The sequence below is a fragment of the Eriocheir sinensis genome, unplaced genomic scaffold (genome assembly GCF_024679095.1).
Source record: "Eriocheir sinensis breed Jianghai 21 unplaced genomic scaffold, ASM2467909v1 Scaffold106, whole genome shotgun sequence".
Classification (NCBI taxonomy): Eukaryota; Metazoa; Arthropoda; class Malacostraca; order Decapoda; family Varunidae; genus Eriocheir; species Eriocheir sinensis.
In genome coordinates this window covers 394221-407001 of record NW_026110363.1, presented here as the reverse complement: position 1 = coordinate 407001, position 12781 = coordinate 394221, and the positions used below count along the sequence as shown (strand labels likewise).

General features: G+C 40.7%; 1 long non-coding RNA gene across 1 annotated transcript; it reads right to left on the bottom strand.

Moving 5' to 3' along the window:
• Positions 1 to 1339: 1339 nt before the first annotated feature.
• Positions 1340 to 2793, bottom strand: LOC126989115 (uncharacterized). Its single transcript, XR_007742890.1, has 2 exons — positions 2478 to 2793; positions 1340 to 1629 (listed from the first exon to the last, which is right to left on the bottom strand). It is a non-coding gene; the product is annotated as an uncharacterized LOC126989115 (long non-coding RNA).
• Between the last annotated feature and the right edge of the window lie 9988 nt (positions 2794 to 12781).

Genomic DNA, 12781 nt, shown 5'->3' with positions numbered 1-12781 from the left:
TAGTTACTATAATTGAAAAAGAATTTTATGATTTTAGGTTGAGGCAAAATATTTATATATATTGATATTTATTTCATGCAAAAAAGTTAAGTGAAAAATATATAATTACTTCATTTTCTACTTATAGCACAATATTAAAATTAGAAAATAAAGGTTCTTTGTCCATAGACAATAAAAAATTCTTGCTCACCTTGAAATTCAAGTTATTTTTTGGGTATTGACAAGAAAATAATGTTTCTGTTTTGAAGTCAAATATGCACTTTTTTTCATTTATGTAACCTAACCTTACTAAAGTACTGACTCATATGTTCCTAGCACAAGTTGAGAACATAATGAAAAAGTGGGCATTGATATATACATTATTAAATATTTAAATGTGTTAAATAGTGTACTGGCAATAAAATACAGGAAATCATCGAGCAAATTGGTGTATGGGTGTGTTTCGTTAAGAACTCGGTTGAGTTCTTCAAAGACAAAGCCACTGCCCACTGTCAAAACACATTACACTATACCTAGAAAATTTCCACGGCGACTGTTGGCTCTCAAGATATAGCTGGAAGCCAGACTCTTTCTCGAGTCATCAGAGTTTTGGGAGAAGTCTTGGGCTTTCCAGGATGTGACACACACACACACACACTAACATACACACAAACACACAATTATATACTTTGAGAGTAAAAGTAGTAAAGTTGGGGGGATACGCAGTAGCAGCGCATGGCCTCGGTGCTCATCTCCGTAACATTGGCCCTTGAGACTGTGGTGGAAGGGACCCCCCATTACCCCGGGACACATGGCCAGTGTGATATCTGGGTTACCACATATTACCTTCCCCAGGTACCCATTTATCGACCAGCCTGAGAGGGAGGATGAACAGCTGGGTGAGCTGCACGCCGACTGCCCGGGCCGGGATTCGAACCCGGGCCTGCGGAGTAGAAGCCAGGCACGCTAACCACTAGACCACAGAGGCGTATAACTTTGATAGCGACACAGGCTAAATGAACTTGATTATAATGCTTTTGAAAGTCATTTAATCTGACTTCATATATATAATAAAAACTTCTTTACTAATATAATTAAAGAAAGAACTGCTGGTATACATGAACACAATCACAACTTAAATTGTAAAAAAAGGGGAGAAATTATCTGACTCTAAAAATTAACTGCAGGACAATATGGCTGAGCTTATTATACACTTAATAAAATGTAAAGCATATAGCACCTGTGGTGTGTACTATTTGGAGAAATTCTTCACAGTCTGCTATTAAACATCTTTTTATATGTTATTTCCTATAGAAAACAATTAAATAAATTGCAAATACAAAACATGTTTGAAGAAAGCAAAAGAGACCTTTAGTGATGCATAAGAAATACAGAATTTCATGCCCTGCAATATTCAACAAAGTCCTGAAAAGCTCCAGCTATTGCAGTCATTCTGGTTGAAACTATTCAAGGAAATCTACACATTTCTGCAAACTATCCAGTAATATATGCTTGGTCTTGCTTCTTCAGAATCTTTTATCTTGTGTCTCCTGCCTGGAAGTTTAAGGGTCCGACGCTGCACCACTGCTGGGACATATGGGCTGCTAGGTGTTGTAGCACCCACTACACTTACAGGTTACACTCAGTCTCCTATAAAAGGAAAATTATTTGCTTGGTCATCATAACCAGGATCATAAGAGAGAGAGAGAGAGAGAGAGAGAGAGAGAGAGAGAGAGAGAGAGAGAGAGAGAGAGAGAGAGAGAGGTTAAAGTGACTGGCTAGTAGTTAAAGGTTAAGAGCAATGAAGTAGAAAGTTTACATAGTTAATAAACTTAATCTGTGGAAATGAAGAAAACAAAGAAATACAATGACTAAGTTATAATAGTGAATTTAAAGTATCTATGTTTTAATAGGAAGTTAGTTTATCTCAAGCACTATGAAAGAGCTTTTTACTTATTGTTATTGCACTTATAGTAGAGCGACAGTGTTTTAAGCCATAATACAGCGAGCTGCTCTTTGGAAAGTATGCCGTTTTATCTACTTCCCAATATCTGAGCAGCTGACAATGTCTGAGCTCCACTCCTAATCCTAGCCACATTGCTGGGCAGTGCCCTGGTGGCAAAAGTGGCAAATCTTAATGACTGATATGTTTGCTAAGCTCTGCTGCTCAGTAAATGGCATCACCTCTATGAAAATACTGAAATGACACCACGTACTGAAGTGTGTGTGCACCCATATCCCTTCCCCTCCATGGTGAGATAACTTGGTGCATGCAAGTATATTACACTTTTACCTACAGAGGAGGTCAAAACAGGGTAATGAGACTGATCATGGACAACTTGGAGGACAAAGTCATGGCTAAAAACTGACAGAAAGGCACGTTTATAACGTTACCTAAAGGATACCTTCATGCAGGTTAACAAAAATGTTTCACTCACTAGCACGTTTTAGCAACAATATACCAAGCTGACTCTCCACATGACAAGTGATTGGCTTACCTGAACTTCCTCACTTCATCTCCGTACTCCCGGTGGGGCAGACAACATCGTCTGCCTCTGTCACGGGCCACGTGCTGCACTGGTGGTGATTGGCTACTGTCTCTAGAGTACGTATGTATCGAGCGCTGCCATTGGTTGAACGAAATATGTCAACATCATACTACGCCGTCTGTCGGCGGGAGTGTGAAACAGCGTTAAGGCAGGAAAATCTAAACATGGCGGACTTAAGATTCTTTTGGGAATCGCAAGATACGACATTCTTATTTCCGCCATATTGGATCCACTTAAGATTGTCGTATCTGCGAGGCGTTAGTGAATCTGGACCCGGGTTGATAGGTGGTCTTCTAGGCAGCATGTTGGTAGTTTTAAGCCACTCGGCGGCGGCTGAAAAATCCCAGCTTGGTGGCACCGGTCGGGGATTAAACTCGCGTCCTCCTGAACGCGGGGCCGTTACTTTGACGACTCAGCCACCCCTCCACAGATATATATATATATATATATATATATATATATATATATATATATATATATATATATATATATATATATATATATATATATATATATATATATATATATATATATATATATATATATATATATATATATATATATATATATATATATATATATATATATATATATATATATGGGTAGGCGGTAGTGATGTACTGGACCCACATTCGCCGCGTGATGGACGACGCGGGTTCCAATCCTCACGCTACCACTCGGATTTTTTCGGTCACCGCCGAGTGGCTTAAAACTACCCACATGCTGTCCTGAAGACCACCCATCAACCCGGACTCTAGAGGAAGCCGTCCAAGCGAATCAAGTACGAGTTCCTAGGGGCAGCATGAACCAATGCAAGATGGCGCCACTATAAACACTCGCCTGCGCCAGAACGGGCTGGGCCGACCATCAGGCCCCATCTGGAAGAAGCCATGGGCCGACCATTAGGCCCCACTGGAAGATGCCTACCGCAATAGGCAACAACGTAAAAAAAAAAAAAAACAATATATATATATATATATATATATATATATATATATATATATATATATTTATATATATATATATATATATATATATATATATATATATATATATATATATATATATATATATATATATATATATATATATATATATATATATATATATATAAAAATAGGTGTATCTATCTATCTATCTATCTCCGCCAGTTCTTTCCCGCGCAGTTGCTATCCATATACAGGGGCCTTGTCCGCCCTAGTATGGAGTATGCATTTCACGTGTGGGGAGGCTCCTCTCACACAGCTCTTCTGGAGAGAGTTGAGTCTAAGGCTCTTCGTCTCATCAGCTCTCCTCCTCCTACTAATAGTCTTCCACCTCTTAATTCTACCGCCATGTTGCCTCTCTTTCTATCTTCTATCGATATTTCCACGCTGACTGCTCTTCTGAACTTGCTAACTGCATGCCTCTCCCCCTCCCGCGGCTCCGCTGCACACGACTTTCTACTCATGCCCATCCATATACTGTCGAAACCCCTTATGCAAGAGTTAACCAGCATCTTCACTGTTTCATCCCTTACGCTAGTAAACTCTGGAACAATCTTCCTTCATCTGTATTTCCTCCTGCCTACGACTTGAACTCTTTCAAAAGGAGTGTATCAGGACACCTCTCCTCCCGAAATTGACCTTTCTTTCGGCCACATCTTTTGATTCTTTTTTGGGAGCAGCGAGTAGCGGGCTTTTTTTTTTTTGTGCCCTTGAGCTGTCTCCTTTATTGGAAAAAAAAAGAAAGAAAAGATAGATGTTGATAGGCAGAGACGAAAGAGTTTGACCAGGCAGGGTGTCAGCACAGAAGCACAGTTTTTAAGGACAATAGGAGGCACTCTATCAGGTCCACAAGCCTTCTGAGAGTTGAGGCCAGAGAGGGCATAGAAAACATCAATAGGAAGAATCTAAATAACAGGCATAAAGGAGTCAGAGGGGGGACTAGTAGGAGGAATATGCCCAGAATCGTCCAGAGTGGAGTCCTTACAGAAAGACTGAGCGAAGAGTTCAGCCTTAGAGACAGAAGAGACGGCACTGCTGCCGTCAGGGTTAAGTAGAGGAGGGAAAGAGGAAGAAGTGAAATTGGAGGAGATATTTTTGGCTAGATACCAGAAGTCACGGGAAGAATTAGAAGAAACAAGATGTTGACATTTTCTATTTATAAAAGAAGTTTTGGTAAGTCGGAGAATAGATTTGGCACGATTCCGCGCTGAAATCTATAGATCAAAGTTATTGGGAGTTCGAAGGCTCTGGAACCTTTTGTGAGCTGCCTCTCTATCTTTACGTAATAGCATGAGAACAAACATGATTAAACTAAGGCTTTTTAGCATGAGGAGTAGAGAAAGTACGTGGAATGTATGCCTCCATTCCAGAGACAATCACCTCTGTGATGCGCAGAGCACACACAGAGGGGTCTCTCTCCTGGAAGCAGTAATCATTCCACGGGAAATCGGAAAAGTACATCCTCAGGTCGTCCCACCGAGCTGAAGCAAAATGCCAGAAACATCGCCTCCTCGGCAGGTCCAGAGGATGTACAGGAGCGATAGGACAGGATACAGAAATAAGGTTATGATCGGAGGAGCCCAACGGAGAGAACAGTTTGACAGAATAAGCAGAAGGATTAGAGGTAAGGAAGAGGTCTAGAATGTTGGGCCTGTTTCCAAGACGGTCGGGAATACGAGTAGGGTGCCGAACTTACTGCTCTAGGTCGTTGAGGAGAGCAAAGTTGTAGGCTTGTTCACCAGGCTGGTCAGTGAAAGAGGATGAAAGACAAGCTGGTGGTGAACATTGAAATCTCCCAAGATGGAGATTTCAGCGAAGGGAGAGTGGGTCAAGATGCGCTCCACTTAAGAGCTCAAATAGTCAAAGAGTTTTACATAGTTAGTAGAGTTAGGTGAGAGATAAACAGCACAGATGTATTTAGTTATAGAATGACAGTGAAGTCTTAGCCAGATGGTGAAAAATTCAGAAGAGTCAAGATCGTGGGCACGAGAGCAAGTGATGTCGTTGCGCACGTAGGTGCAACATCCAGCTTTAGATTGAAATTTAGGATAGAGATAGTAGGAGGGAACAGAGTAGAGGTTGCTGTCAGTAGCCTCAGAAAGCTGTGTTTCGGTGAGGAAGAGAAGGTGATGTTAGAGGAGGAGAGATGGTGTTCCACAGAATGAAAATTAGAACGAAGACCATGAATGTTGCAGAAATTGATAAAGAGGAGGTTCGTGGAGTTATCAGGACACCTCTCAAGTCGGCAGCCAGATGGGGAGTCCTCTCTGGGGGAATTTATGGTCCTCCCCCCAGGCGGGGACTCCGAGGAGGTGTTTTCGTTAGCCATTTTGAATTTTGAATTTTGGGTAAAGGTGTGTGTGTTGTGTGAATGTAGTGTGGTGTAGAAAGAGAGAGGAACTGTCTTTTGAGAGCATACTGAACTGCTCTCTGGTGTTGATGAGACAAAAGGGAAACGGTTAGTGAGGACATGGGAAGGGTCTTTGAAGGGCTTCAGCACCCTCCTCGCTTCCCGTATATCCTCACCGGGAGTAGCTCACGCCCGTTCGGTAGGTGTCTTCCTACCTACTCCTGCTGGAAGTATGCCTTTGTACAGACTGTGCCTAAGAAGGGTGACCGCTCCAATCCCTCAAACTACCGCCCAATAGCTTTACTTTCATGTCTATCTAAAGCTTTTGAATCAGATGGATATCCTTTTCAATCCTTAACCGGAAGATTCAAAAGCACCTTTACCCTTCTAACCTTCTATCTGATCGCCAGTTTGGGTTCCACAAGGGGCGTTCTACTGGCGATCTTCTTGCTCTCTTAACTGACTCTTGGTCATCCTCTCTTAGCCGTTTCGGTGAAACTTTCTCTGTTGCGCTAGACATATCGAAAGCCTTTGATAGAGTCTGGCACCAGTCTTTGCGCATTTGCTATCCATATACAGGAGCCTTGTCCGCCCTCGTATGGAGTATGCATCTCACGTGTGGGGGGGCTCCACCCACACAGCTCTTCTGGACAGTGGAGGCTAAGGCTCTTCGTCTCATCAGCTCTCCTCCTCCTACTGATAGTCTTCTACCTCTTAAATTCCGCCGCGATGTTGCCTCTCTTTCTATCTTCTATCGATATTTCCACGCTGACTGCTCTTCTGAATTTTCTAACTGCATGCCTCCCCTCCTTCCGCGGCCCCGCTGCTCACGACTTTCTACTCATGCTCATCCCTATACTGTCCAAACCCCTTATGCAAGAGTTAACCAGCATCTTCACTCTTTCATCCCTCACGCTGGTAAACTCTGAAACAATCTTCCTTCATCTGTATTTCCTCCTGCCTACGACTTGAACTCTTTCAAGAGGAGGGTATCAGGACACCTCTCCTCCCGAGTTTGACCTTGCTTTTGGCCGCCTCTTCTGATTCTTTTATGGGAGCAGCGATTAGCGGGCTTTTTTTTATTGTTTATTTTTGTGCCCTTGAGCTGCCTCCTTTGTTGTAAAAAAAATCTCTCTCTCTCTCTCTCTCTCTCTCTCTCTCTCTCTATATATATATATATATACATACAGGTAACTCTAGATTTACGCGAGTATTGCGTCCTTGAAGAGGTCGCGTAAATAAAAATCAATTTAAATCAAACAAGGGGTAGGTTTCTGTCGAAAAATAAATACCGCATTTTCCGGCGTATAGCGCGCACCTTTTTCACATAAAAATGCCTGAAAGTTTAGCCCTTCGTCGAATGTACAAATTTTTAATGATTTTTTTCTTTCTTCTTTGGGGTGTTTTTAAGGGTCTGTTTTTCGTCTTATCCAATAACAACGGCAAGCAAACCTTTATTATTGTTTATAATCCTTCATAGACCATAGCTGTCTTATAATATGTTACCATAGAATGCATTGCGATTTAATAACTACTATTCAAAAATTAAATCGGTGGGGATTGCCCATGTCTGGCTGTTATCCCGTTTTTCCGTCGGCCGCCATTTGTATGATCTTGATCTTGATGTCACAGGTGGCTTAAGTTTGTATGACTAAGGAGCAGTACAAGCTACATAAAAAAATCTTATTTGAAAAAAAATATCCATGTGTTCATTATCAATTATTAATGTTAGTGAGAATAATGGGGTAAATATGATATCAGAAACTGTACATCACGAGTCTTGTACGAGGAGTTATTTCCCTCAATACCAGCCCGGCCGCCATTTGCACTGTTTAAAAACCACACAACCACACCCATACAACAAACAGCTTCATGCCGCGTGTCACCAGAACCGCCTGAATTGTGTCTTGCCTAGTTGCCTGTCATAACCTAATAGTGATGAGAGAGAGAGAGAGAGAGAGAGAGAGAGAGAGAGAGAGAGAGAGAGAGAGAGAGAGAGAGAGAGAGAGAATATCCATATCACCGAGATATCCACTCAGGCACTCAGTCTCAGCCTCACTCGTGTGAGAAAGAAATGAGGGACACCATGAGCGGCTGGCTAGTATTGGTACCGGTACCGAGCAGTCTGGTACCGGTACCGTACCGTATAGCTGGTACCGTTAGTCATGGTACTGGTACCGGTACCACCCCACCCCTATTGTTGAGTAGCGTAGCAGCGTGGGTACTGTATTGTTGTTCAAGTGGCACACAGGAAGAACTGAGCTCAGCTGTGTGGCCGCGGCTTGAGACATCTGGTGGCCACTCCATAAAATATCGCGAATAAGTGAAATATATATATATATATATATATATATATATATATATATAGATATATATATATATATATATATATATATATATATATATATATATATATATATATATTCACTGCGTGATGGACGACGTGGTTCGAATCCCCACGCTGCCACCTCGGATTTTTCAGTCACCGCCGAGTGTCTTAAAACTCCCACATGCTGTCCTGAAGACCACCCATCAACCGGACTCTAGAGGAAGCCGTCCAAGCGAATCAAGAACGAGTTCCGGGGGCAGCATGAGCCAATGCAAGATGGCGCCACTATAAACACTCGCCTGCGCCAGAACGGGCTGGGCCGTCCATCAGGCCCCACTGGAAGAAGCCTTGGGCCGACCATCAGGCCCCACTGAAGATGCCTACCGGCGCAATAGGCAGCGACGTAAAAAAAAAAAAAAAAAATATATATATATATATATATATATATATATATATATATATATATATATATATATATATATATATATATATATATATATATATATATATAAAGAGCCTATGGACCGACCATCAGGTTCCACCACCGGCAATAGGCAGCAATGTATATATATATATATATATATATATATATATATATATATATATATATATATATATATATATATATATATATATATATATATATATATATATATATATATATATATATATATATATATATATATATATATATATATATATATATATATATATATATATATATATATATATATATATATATATATATATATATATATTTGACTATTTGAACTCTAAACTGGAGCACATCTTGACTCACTCTCCATCCTAGGAGATTTCAATTTTCACCACCAGCTTTGGCTTTCATCCTCTTTCACTGACCAGCTTGGTGAACAAGCCTACAACTTTGCTATCCTCAACGATCTAGAGCAGTTGGTCGAGCACCCTACACGTATTCCCGACCGTCTTGGAGACTGGCCCAACATTCTAGACCTCATCATACCCCTAATCCTTCTGCTTATTCTGTCAAACTGTTCTCTCCGTTGGGGTCCTCCGATCACAATCTTATTTCTGCATCCTGTCCTATCGCTCCTGTCCACTCTCTTGACCCAACGAAAAGGCGATGCTTCTGGCATTTTCCTTCAGCTCGGTGGGACGACCTGAGGATGTACTTTTCCGATTTCCCGTGGAATGATTATTGCTTCCAGGATAAAGACCCATCTGTGTGTGCTTAGCACATCACAGAGGTGATTGTCTCTGGAATGAAGGCATATTTTCCAAGTTCTTTCTATACTCCTCACGCTAAGAAGCTTTGGTTTAATCACGCTTGTTCTCGTGCTGTCAATGATAGAGAGGCAGTTCACAAAAGGTACCAGAGCCTTCAAACTAATGGCAATTATGAACTTTACATTTCTGCACTGAATCGTGCCAAATCTATTCTCCGACTAACCAAAAACTCTTTCATTAATAGAAAAGCCAAAACCTTGCTTTCTCTAACACTTCCCGTGACTTCTGGCATCTAGCCAAAAACATATCCAACTTCACTTCTTCATCTTTCCCTCCACTCCTCAGTCCTGACGGCAACTCTGACGTCTCATCTATCTTTAAGGCTGAACTCTTCTCTCAATTTTTTCTCTAAAAACTCCACTCTGGACGATTCTGAGCATATTCCATCTACTCATTCCCCCTCTGACTCTTTTATGCCTGTTATAAAGATTCTTCAAAAATGATGTTTTCTATATCTTCTCTGTCCTCAATCCTCAGAAGGCTTTCAGGGTTAGTGGTTTTGACGTATACTTCGGTTTTGAAAAACTCGTCAGTCTGTTTCACAAGGATGTCGAGGAAAGGCATGCTACCGTTCACGCTTCTCTTTATGGTAAAGTTAAGGGCAGGCTACCCCTCATTTGGAATTTACAGTCGAAATTTAATTAACCATTCATGATTCATTACTTTTTGATTAAAATAACATGTCCCATAAAGTTTATGAAAACATCTCGATTTTTTTTCAATATTTTTAAAGAATTTCGACCTTTTTTAATTAAAAGGAATAGATCTTGACAGTTAGTCGGATTATTTTGGTTCTTTGGGAAGTTACCTTTTTTTATTTGTTCTAAAAATTGTTCATTGTACTTTTTGTTTAAAAGGCTTTTTTTTTCTTTGCCCGTTGTGAATTTCGTGGATTTTATGTATTTAATATTCATATAAAATAGCATATTTTTAAATATCATATTTTGCAATGATAGTTGACTTTAAAAAAATCTATTACAAACAAACAAGCATTTAAAGAAGACCTATCATAAAATCTGACGGAGTTCTATAGCGTTAAAGTTTAAAGAAAAAAAATAGTTTTGATAAAATGGCCTCTAAAGTTTTCTCTCATATAAACTGCTATTCTGTCCTCATACCTGAAGATAATTTACTTAGCCAATTTTTGTCTATTAGATGTGAAGTGTTCATGAACATTTATGTAGACAGGAATTTTTAAAAAAAGAAAAGAAAACTTTTGTACTGCACTCATGGTTCTGCTTCTTGGCCCCATTTGGTTACGGGTCCCCTTTATCCTTCTAAACGAGTTCAAAATATTACTATTATATAAATATATGAAAATATAATATAAATATATGAAAATATAATATATATTAACATATAAATATATAAAGAGGGTATTATTTGGCACCCCCAAACTCATTTTGGAGCTAAAGGCCGACACTTAAAAAAAAAAAAAAAAAAGTTGCCAGGTTGGGCTACTGACAGCAATCTCTACTCTGTTCCCTCTTACTATCTCTATCCTAAATTTCAATCCAAAGCTGCATGTTGCACCTACGTGCGCAACGACATCACTTGCTCTCGTGCCCACAACCTTGATTCTTCAGAATTTTCTACCATCTGGCTAAGACTTCATTGTCATTTTATTACTAAATACATCTGTGCTGTTTATCTCTCACCTAACTCTACTAACTATGTAAAATTCGTTGACTACTGGAACTCTAAAGTGGAGCACATCTTGACCCACTCTCCCTTCGTTGAAATCTTCATCCAAGGAGATTTCAATGTTCACCACCAGCTTTGGCTTTCATCCTCTTTCACTGACCAGCCTGGTGAACAAGCCTACAACTTTGCTCTCCTCAACGCTCTTGAGCAGTTGGTCCAGCACCTTACACGTATTCCCGACCGTCTAGGAGACAGGCCCAACATTCTAGACCTCTTCCTTACCGCAAACCCTTCTGCTCATTCTGTCAAACTGTTCTCTCCGTTGGGCTCCTCCGATCACAATCTTATTTCTGTATCCTGTCCTATCGCTCCTGTACACCCTCTGGACCCACCAAAGAGGCGATGCTTCTGGCATTTTGCTTCAGCTCGGTGGGACGACCTGAGGATGTACTTTTCCGATTTCCTGTGGAATGATTATTGCTTCCAGGATAAAGACCCCTCTGTGTGTGCTCAGTGCATCACAGAGGTGATTGTCTCTGGAATGGAGGCATTCATTCCACGTACTTTCTCTACTCTTCACGCTAAAAAGCCTTGGTTAAATCATGATTGTTCTCGTGCTGTCAATGATAAAGAGGCAGCTCACAAAAGGTACCAGAGCCTTCGAACTAATGCTAACTATGAACATTACATTTCTGCCCGGAATCGTGCCAAATCTATTCTCCGGCTAACAAAAACTCTTTCATTAATAGAAAATGCCTAGACCTTGCTTTCTCTAACTCTTCCTGTGACTTCTGCGGGGATAAGAGATTGGCTCACCGCCAGAAAACAACGAGTATTTCTAAACGGACAGCCTTCTGATTGGCTTCCAGTCAAAAGTGGAGTGCCTCAAGGGTCAGTGCTGGGACCCATTCTCTTCATCATATATATCAACGACCTCGAATCAGGATTGAAATCAACAATATCGAAATTTGCTGATGACACCTAGGTGGGTGGAAAGGCCCTCACAAAGACCGACTGCGAAATCATTCAGAAAGACCTCAATCAGATTATCGAATGGTCAGAAAAATGGCAAATGTCCTTTAATGTTGACAAATGCAAAGTCATGCACATTGGGTCCAGAAATAGTAACCACACATACATCATGAATTGGAAACCTCTGCAAGAGATGCAGGAGGAAAATGATCTTGGAGTCACTATCAGCAGTGACGTGAAACACGCGAATCACTGTAAAAATGCCTACAACAAAGCCAACACTATGCTCGGGTTCATAGTGAGGAACTTCGAGTGTAAAACGCCAGACGTGATGCTAGCCTTGTATAATTCCATGGTAAGACCGCACCTCGAGTATGCAGTACAGTTCTGGTCTCCTAATTACAGAAAGGACATTGATTTATTGGAAAGGATTCAACGACGCGCCACAAAGATGATTCTAACCTTAAGGGCTCAACCGTACGAGGAACGACTCAAGCGACTCAATCTCTTTACATTGGAGAAAAGACGCCTGCGAGGGGATGTGATTCTAGTATCTAAAAAACTTCAATAACGCCGATTACTCCAAATTCTTTGAACTGCAAACCAATCTAAGAACTAGAAATAACGGCTTACCCATTCAGTCGAGTCGATGTAACACAGACATCGGAAGGAGTTTCTTTTCAAACTGAGTCATTCGTCACTGGAA